Source organism: Arvicola amphibius, chromosome 14, assembly GCF_903992535.2.
Source record: "Arvicola amphibius chromosome 14, mArvAmp1.2, whole genome shotgun sequence".
Taxonomy (NCBI): domain Eukaryota; kingdom Metazoa; phylum Chordata; class Mammalia; order Rodentia; family Cricetidae; genus Arvicola; species Arvicola amphibius.
Window position 1 is genome coordinate 6,293,196 of NC_052060.1, and position 9,629 is coordinate 6,302,824.

Genomic DNA, 9,629 nt, shown 5'->3' on the forward strand with positions numbered 1-9,629 from the left:
CAAGCCCTTCCGATCAGATTTGGGAGTGGGCAACACGGGATCACTTCGTCCTTGAAGGCGAGCCCCCAGCCCTTTTCCTGGTACAAAGCCTTGTGCCTTCATGACATCTTTACTCACTTGAGAATAATCATTGGTAATTATCAATTTTAATTGTTGTTGTACATCCCTTCCCCATAAATTTAAAGGAAGGTCTATGACAAAAGGCTGAAAAGTGCCTTGACTGTGTTCCATCCTCCAATGCAATTGCTTAGCACTCATATCTGGAGTATTTTTGTATCCTAGACCCTGTAAGGTTTGTGCAGCCGTCTGTAACGGCCACCTCTTCGGCCAATCCTGTTTACGCATCACACTTCTGTCCGCTCCGGTATCCAATAGGCCCGTAAAGAGCTTTCCTTCTATTTCTAGGGTACACATGGGGCGATCATCAAGTCCTATAGACAAGCATGCTAGTTCAACCCCAGAGGAGCCGAACCCTCGCTTGCCCCTCTCTTTCTCATAAGAGGGAAATTTTTCATGGTCTGATCGAAGAATTAACAATTGTGCAATACGATCTCCGGGTGCAATCGAAATGATGCCAAACGGAGAATGACACATTACCTTAATAATGCCTTTGTAGTCAGGGTCGATCACTCCAGGTAGCACTAATAACCCTCTAAGAGTACTGGAGGATCTTCCTAAAACTAGTCCCACTGTTCCTTCCTCTAGAGGTCCTGACATATCTGTGTCTATAGCTTGAACACCCATACTCTGAGTCAGTACCAATCCGGTGGTGGCACGGAGGTCCAACCCTGCGGAGCCTGTGGTGGCCCTTCTGATGACTGGGGTGGTCTCATGTTTGGCTCCTGAATTGCCCCATAAATTCTCGGGCCCTGGGGTAGTGGGCCCTTCTGCCCGTTTTTTGACATGGCTGATGTTGCATTAGGTATGGGCTGTCCATTGATATCCTTTACGGATCGACACTCATTTGCCCAGTGTTTTCCCTTTTTGCACCGCGGGCATGTGCCCGGCTGTCTCTGACCTTGGCTCTTTTTATGTGTGCCTTGGGGGCAATTTTTTCGTACATGCCCCGGCTTCCCGCAATTAAAGCAGGTACCTGATCTTCCCTGCCCCCTGGAGACTGCTAGCATAGCAGCTGCTAGGCCAGCATTAGTTAGAGGGCCGCCTATCTCTCGGCAGGCCTTAAGCCAAGCATCCAGTCCTTTATTTTTCCACGGCATGATGGCTCTCTTACATTCTTTAGTAGCCTGTTCAAACACTAACTGCTGAACCAAAGGCATAGCTTCTTCCGCCTCACCGAAAACTTTTCCTGCAGCTTCCATCATGCGAGCCACAAACTCCGAAAAAGGTTCAGTAGGGCCTTGAATAATTTTAGTAAGGTTGCCTGTCACTTCACCTCTTTTTGGTATCATTTTCCATGCTCTTGTGTAAATTTCATTAATTTGTTGATATACCTCCACTGGATAGGCTGTTTGATTAGCCGTCCATTGCCCTTGCCCTAATAACATGTCTGCATTCCAGGGAGCTCGATTTGGCGTTTGCGCATTTACTCGAGCCTGAGTGTGAGCAGCTTCTACCACTATAGATCTATAATCTAGATATTGACCTGTAGAAAGGCATGCTCTAGCAATTTCCCACCAATCTGTTGGTGTCATAGCTCTGGTGGTCAACCGAGTCAGTAATGTGCGGGTATACTGCGCATTAGCTCCATAAGTCTTTGCCGCTTCCACTAAATCTTTTAACTCTTTATAAGGGACTGGCTCATGATATCTTTGTTGATTTTGATCCTCAAAAACAGGAAATACCACCACTGAAGGTGGATAATGCACAGCTAACTGCGCAAGAGTGCCCCTGTCGATGAAATGGCAGCTACTCCTGGGCTGCACGTAAGGAGGGGGAAACTCTCTAGTGGGCACTTTTAGAGCTGGCCCATATCTCTCCTCCTCATAACGTGCATCTTCCTCCTCTAAGCTCTCCTCCTCTGCCTCTACCAGCTCCTCTTCAGCCAGCCGCAAGGCTGCGAATTCATCCAGCACCGGATATAGGGGAGGTGCTGAAGGTTTATTTATCTTAGGATCCTCTTTTTCTTTTATATCTTTCTTTTCTCCTTTTTTGTTCCTTATTACCGTGCACTTTTCTTCTGTATCCTCCTCTGTCTTTGAACCTGCTTCTGAAAGGCTGTCCTGGTGTCTTGCCAACATTTTCCTTCCTTCTCTTAACTCCTCTACATTTTTTCCGTCTTTCAAACAGGAGTGTACTAATCTCCAAAAAGGATAAGTCCCCTTCTTTAATTGCCCCTGTTCCTTTGCTGCCTCCAAATCTTTGCCTAGCTTTCTCCAGCAATGCAGATTTAGATCCCCAGACACCGCAAACCACGGCGCCATGCGATCAATATCCCCGACAATCACCTTTATGGTGGATTTCGAGATTTTCAATCCTCTCTCCTGTAGTAACCGCTGTATGGGATCTACAAAATCGCATACACTGGAGACAGACTGATCGTTTCCCATCTTTGCTTACTTTTCTACAAGAGGCTTACAAAAGGGCAGAAAAATCGCCTTATCTGCCACGGACTTACTTTCGCTTTAGATGTTGCAGCAGAGACACTCCTCTCCTGGTCTATGACAACGGATAAAAATGCAAAAGGCATAAACCACTACAGCAAAAACAACCACTGCTAGTGCAAACCACAAAGGACTAATTCCTCCAAGAAGCATACCTGAGGATACTTACCGGCGCCGACCGCTTCGTGTGTAGAGTTCTGAATCCTCTTCGACCCCCCGCGTGTGTCCGCCGAAGTTCCCGGGTTTCGGCACCAGCTGCGGCGAGCGAGCCCTGACCAGCAGGGAAAGATCACCACCGACACAGGATTCTTCTCTGATCACACTTTAATGAAGCGCTGCTTGGTTGAGGGAGAGCTGGAAGCAGGGGGCCCCGAGCCGGGCTGGGTGGCGGCTTATATAGAGGAGGACGGGGCGTGTCTACTGATTAGGTGACGTGGCAGAAAAGGATTGGTGGAAACCTGTTGCCAGGCAGATGTGGCGCGAAAAGTTCGCGCCACATACTTGTTTACTTTAGCCCTCGGCGCCATCTTGTAATGGCGAATGTAAGTGCGGCCGCCACAAACACCAATGCACATAAAAATTTAAAAACCTTTTGTATGTTTATGCTTGCATGTGAGTATGGGTGCATGTACCACAGCTCAGTTTTGGGCTTCTTGTTTGCAGTGGCCAGATTAGGAGGCCCTCAAGCTTTCTGGGATTCTCCTGGCTCCATTCCTATCTCACAGTAGGAGTGCTGGTATTGCAGATGTGAGTTTCCACTGTGAGTTTCTAAAATTCCTTCCCAGACAGAGGGAGACATAAATGGTGTCCACCCTTCTTCTTAAGGTCCAGATGACAAACCGACAAACTGAGGCAGGATTCCCCCAAAGTTCACTCTGAGAATCAGTGGGTTTCCTTAAAGAGCACAGGTGAGGGGTTACTTAAAAGGGTTTGCTCTTCCCACAGCAGGCTGCACCTGAAAGCCTTTATCCAGCACGCCCCTCCCTTGGCCATGCAGTTAAGGCCACATGCAGCTACAACAGGTGGTAAGGAGCTGTGGCCATCAGGTGAGAACCCTGGGCCCTGTCCCTCTGTGCAGGGGACATAAGCTGTCAGGAAGACACAGCTGATGGTCCCAAGAAGGCAGCAACACTGTTTATGTTTAGTCATTCATACCCTCTGCCCTTCTTGCCCAGCTGCCTTCAGCCTGGTATTCCTTACACAGGAAAGAAAGAAACTGAGTGACAGGGCAGTGGTGGAGCACGCCTTTAATCCCAGAACTCGGGAGGCAGAGGCAGGTGGGTCATGGCCAGCCTGGTCTACAGAGCAAGTTCCAGGACAGGCTCCAGGCTCCAAAGCTACAGAGAAACCTTGTACACACACGCACGCACGCACGCACGCACGCACGCGCACACACACACACACACACACAGAACCCTGTCTCAGAATAAAAGAAAATAAAAGCACTGAGGTGAGATGGGGCACTGAGGCTGTGAGGCTGAGGCACACACCTTAATTTTAGTGTGGCTGCTTCACTGTAACAGAGACATTCTTCGCCAAAGACTTCAACAACACTAATGCTTTATTAAGAAATGTCTTTATTTTAAATGATAGTACAAAACTGTATATATAATATAGATCTGTATAGGTATATGTACATAAATGCTCATTCACACATATGTACACACAAGCTTGCTCATTAGAATGGAACTATTTTATCCTAAATAAAAAAGAAACTTTTATTGACGTTTTCCTACAAGTTTACTGTACACAAAGCTGCCAGACAACTTGAAGAACGAGAGGACACTGTAAAGGGTCCTGGGCATCCGCCTTTAAGTGGCCTTGGCAGAAGGACACACTGGGCGAGGCCAGCAAGCGGAGCTGCTACTGTAACAGCTGACATCACAAGATGTCAGAAACCAAGTGGGAACACAGATACAAAGTATAACCTAGTTAATTCTCAGAAACAAATCACCTCAGAGCAAAATGTGGTGGGGGAGGAGGAGAGAAAGAAAAGAGGAGCCCCAAAGATTAGAGATGACCGACTAATTAATTATGTTCCAGTGCCTGGCAAAGCCTTCCTAAGACAAGAGCCGAGGGATGGAAGGAACAGAAGTAGTGGGGTGGGGGTCAGGGAAGACAAAGAGGGCCACAATTTCCCGACTGTAACAAATCAACTTACTACTACAGAGTTTAGGACTACCTTCCTCCCCCAGCCCCAGAGAGGTTAAAGCCTTCAGAAGGACAGCACCAGAGGCTCAAGGCTATTAAATCTAACACACATCTTTCCTGTGAGTAAAGGAAACAGAGTGTGACTCCGACGGGGTTAGAGCCAGTCTGTCAGGGCGTGAGAGGCCATGGCATCGGAGTCTGAGGCTAGCCTAGGTTGCACAGTGAGTTCCAGGTCAGCCTGGCTAGAGTGAGAGAGACCCTGTCTCGAAGCAAAACAAAACACAAAAAGGAGGTAAGAAGTTAAAGTGCATACTGGTGGCCTTGACAGAAACATCTGTCTGCATGAGAGAAGAGAAAGCTGGTCTCCAGTAACTGGGACCAAAAGGGACCCCTGCTCATTGTCAGACTGTGACAGGAGTTCACCAAGGGCCTCAGCTCTAGCCCTGGAGGCGGCTGACGTAGGGGACAGCCACACAAGCTTTCTCAGAATAAGTTATTTCTCGCACAGTGAGGCCTAAGCTGGGAAGTGGAGCTTCAGAGCTCAGTTCCACAGCCCCTCACCCGGGCTCTTCCCTGTCCAGAAGCCTGGAGGCTTTTCTTTTGAGACACGGTCTAACCGTGTAGCCCAAGCTAGCCTGGAACTTACAGAGATCCACCTGCCTTCGCTTCCTGAGTCCTGGGGCTAAATATGTGCTTCACCACACCCATCTCTTGAGGGTTTTTCTAAGTGTCAAGGCAGCTTCAACAGGAGGAAAAGACAAACGGCCACGGAGGGCAGCTTACTTTGGTCGCTGTACACTGACCATGGTGTCTTTGCACTTACCCACTGGCTTCCCTGTGAGCATGAACCAGCTCCTTGGGCCTCAATGCTCATATTTTCTTATTCACTGTTCTCCTATTCCCTGCTCCCCAGTGGATTAAGGGGATTAAAAAAACCTATCTATGTATTTAATAAGCTTCCAGGTTATCCCAGATAATTTAGAGCTGAACCGCAAAGAGAAAACTGGGAAAGATCATTATACAATTACATACATTTATACTAACATGCACCCAGCAAAGGGATATAAAAACTATCTGTTGCCAGGCACCTTTAATTCCAGCACTCAGGAGGCAGAGGCAGGTGGGTCTCTAAATTTGAGGCTAGCCTGGACTACATAGTAAGTTTCTTGCCAGTCAGAGCTACACAGTGAGATTCTGTCTGGAAAAAGCAAAAGTACATATGCATCTGAGAGAGTATCTCTTAAGGCACAGAGTTCAGAGCAAACTCCGCAGGCTGCTTCTCCTATAGCAGCCATGAGGGCTCTGCTTTGGCATTAGAATGATAAGCCCCCACAGAAGCAGAATATGGGGAGAAGGCACATTTACACATTTGTCACCAATTTCCCTGAAGGCAGGAAGAACAGAAGCTGTAACATTCTTTTTTCTTTTTTGGGGGAAACACTTACAACCCAGATGCAAATGTGGGGTTACATCCCTCAATTAGCACAGCACCAGCACTCACGCAGCAGCTGCCTGGAGCCGAGTCCCTAGGCCGGCATTCCGCAGAGCTGCAGCCCCAGACAGCTCATCTGCTACTGATTCTCACATACCCAGCCTTCGCAATCAGCGGGACCTCTTCACCCCGAAGATCCACGGTAGATCTTCTCAACTGACCCAGTCCAAACGTGGAGCTCACACTTATAGTCCCAGCACTCAAGAGACTGAGGCAGGAGGATTGCCCTGAGTTTGAAGTCAACCTACAGAGTGAGGCCCTGTCTTTAAAAAGCAACAAACTTACAAAAGGCTGACCTAGAAGGCTACATGAAGTCAGTAAATAGTCTTAGTGTATTTTCATTTCTCCTCCCCAATTCCTTACGTGTGAGTGCGGGGTATGTGTCTGTGTGTGGAGGGGAGAAGAGAACCTTGGGTGTCCTCTTCCATTACTCTGTTGTGTTCCTTTGAGACAGGGTTGCTCCCTGAACCTGAAATTCACCTTTTCAGAGAGGCTGGCAACCAGCAAACCCCAAACCCTTCGTCCTTAGCCTAACGGGTTAGGGTTAGGGTTATGGGTGCCCCAGGGACCAGGACTTGCTAGAGTGGGTGCTAGGATCTGAACTGGGCCTTCGTGCTTATGTATCGTGTTCTTATGCAGTCCTATCTTTGTTGTTGAGACAGTGTCGTCATGTAGCCCAGTGTGGCCTCTAACTCCTCAGCCTCTTGCTTCAGCCTCTCAGTGCTGGGATTTCACATGTGCCCCATGCTTGGCTATCCAATACCTAAATTTTTAACTAACTGAAAGAGTCTTCTCCCACACCCTTTCATCTTCATGGCCGTATAACTGAAAAGCAAAACCTACTTCCTTTTTGAGATGAACAACAGAGACCTCATGTTCAAAATTAACTTGGAACAATGAAGCAGGCTCCCCTAAAGTAGAAGCTCTGCTCAGAGGGGGGGACTAGATGGACAGATCCATCCCCACAGTAACTACCAAGGTAATGAGGTGGTTAGGCTTTGACAGTCTCTGCAGATACTCTCCATCCCCTTAAAAGGTGGGAGGGAATTAAAGTCAACACTCCAAGAATGTAAACAAAAGTCATCTAAATGGAAACTTTCTCCCTCTAGTTAGCCATGGCTCTGAAATGCCACACACAACAGCTTACTGCTAGCACCTCATTCCCCAGGTATCTCAGAAGAGCCCGACAGCAGGAGCAGACAGCCACACACAGACTCCTCCACTATGCTTCCAGACACTCTCGAGGCACTAGAACAATCTCTGATGCTCGGACACACAGAGCAGACCTAGTCAGGGTGCCAGCAGCCAAGAGTCATTTGAAAACAGCTATTTTTGCCTATAAACCTCTAACAGTCAATTTCTGTTTGTTAATTTTGAGTTAGAGAATTATGTTTTCAGTCTATTTTGAGCCAAAAATGAATCTATACCCCTGGAACACTGCACAAATTATTACACTAATCAAGGTAAACAGAACCATGTTAACTGTCAAGCTTTTTCCAGGCTAAAAATACCCATTTTCTTCATGATCACTAATTAGGAAACTGTATTCTCAACAGTCATTCAGGTGTGCACTTGGCACATGCCCCTCTGCCTTCTTCTAATTTCCAATAAAAAGTCCACGTAGTCTTTCTCTCTATCAGGTACCTTTCCCCCTTAGGGGAAACGGGGGTGGGCGGGTGAGCTGGCCTCAAACTTGTTAAATAACCTCAACCTCTGACCTCTTGCCTCCCTCTACCAGTTCTGAGATTATAGACATGTACTATCACACCCTGTTTAAACTTTTAAAAATATTGTTTTTTGCAGTCCTAACAATTGAACCTAGGATCTGATAAAATGACAGGCTCTTCCTGAACTATAGTCTCAGCCCTTTCTTTTCTCTTTAAGATGGGTGTCTCAGCTAGGGTGCACACCTCTGATCCCAGCACTGGAGAGGCAGAGGCAATAAGATCTCTGTGAGTTCGAGGCCAGCCTGGTCTACAGAGTAAGTCCCAGGACAGCCAGGTTTATACAGAGAAACCCTGTCTGGGGAAGGGGGGGAGGGAACGGGGATGGACAGGTGTCTCTGTGGCTCATGCTGTCTTAGAGAGCTTACTACGTTGAGAGTGCAGACAACCTCCTGCAGCAGCCTTCTGAGCTGGGACTATCAGCATGAGCCACAGTGCTCGGCTGCTTTGTTTTTGAGACAGGTTCTCACACTGTAGTTCTGGCTGGCCTCAAACTCATGTCAACTCTCTTGCTGTAGCCTCCTGAATGCTGAGATTACAGGCAAGAGCACGGCACCCAGCCATACAAAAACCACTTCATGTTAATAACAGACCTGCCCCAGTCCCACCTCAACAACCCAGCACTGAAAATCTTTGCAAAAGTGTCTGAGCAGAATAAGAGAGAGGGGAAGACAGCAAGGGCTCGGATGTATGGCTCTCTGCTCTGTGGCAGTGACCCCTGCCCCCTTTGTCTCTCGTTCTACACCCCTTAAGGCACAGCGTTCTGTTGGCCCATGTTAGCAAAAGCAGCAGTCAACAGACACAAGCCTGCACAGCGCTGGCCTTTGTCTCCACCACATTCCTCTCTTTGTCACAGGAGAGCACCAATGTCCTACGTGACACACAACATTCAACCCAACTTTATACAATTTAAAAGTTCGAACTTGATTTATATAAACAGATGTTTAGAAGCAATGTTCTGACGACCCTCCTGACTGTAGTCTTATAACGTCCATACAGTTTCCATCTCGAGACCAGAGCTTCATAGCTCAGAAGCCTCATTCTGAGACTGCCCAGTCTCAGGAGGGACGCAGGCTTTACACACACACTCTCCATAACATAAGTAAAATTTCTTTCTGGCATTAAAAGTCTGATGTTAACTGTTTTTCTCTTTGCCTTCCTGACCCTCATTTTGTTGTGTATATACAGTACCAAAGGAGGAACCCAGGACTTCCTTGCATGCTAGGCACCATGTTATCCCACTGAGCAATGTCCTCAGATTTTTTGCTATTGTTAGTTAGGGTCTATGTAGCCCAGGCTGGCCGGGAACTCACTATGTGGACCAGGCTAGTTAGAACCCCAAAGACCTACCTGCCTCTGCTTCCTGAGTGCAGGGATGAGGGTCATCAAGTCTAGTCATTTTGTTTCTTTTTTAAAGAAAAATCTTACAATAGTCAAAACTGACTATTGTAACTTGCAGTGATCCTCCTGTCTCAGCCTCACAAGTGCTGGGATTACAAGCATGCAACACTATGCCTAGTTTAATTTTGGTTTTTGGTTTTTCTAACTGACGTCTAAGCTATAAACATACAATTTATTGGCAATCACAAGTCAGCTTTCTTTGCCTTTTTTTTTTTTTTGAGACAGGGTTTCTGTATGTAGTGCTAGCCATCCCATTAACTCTCTTTGTAGACTAGGCAGGTCTCAAATTCACATCAATGC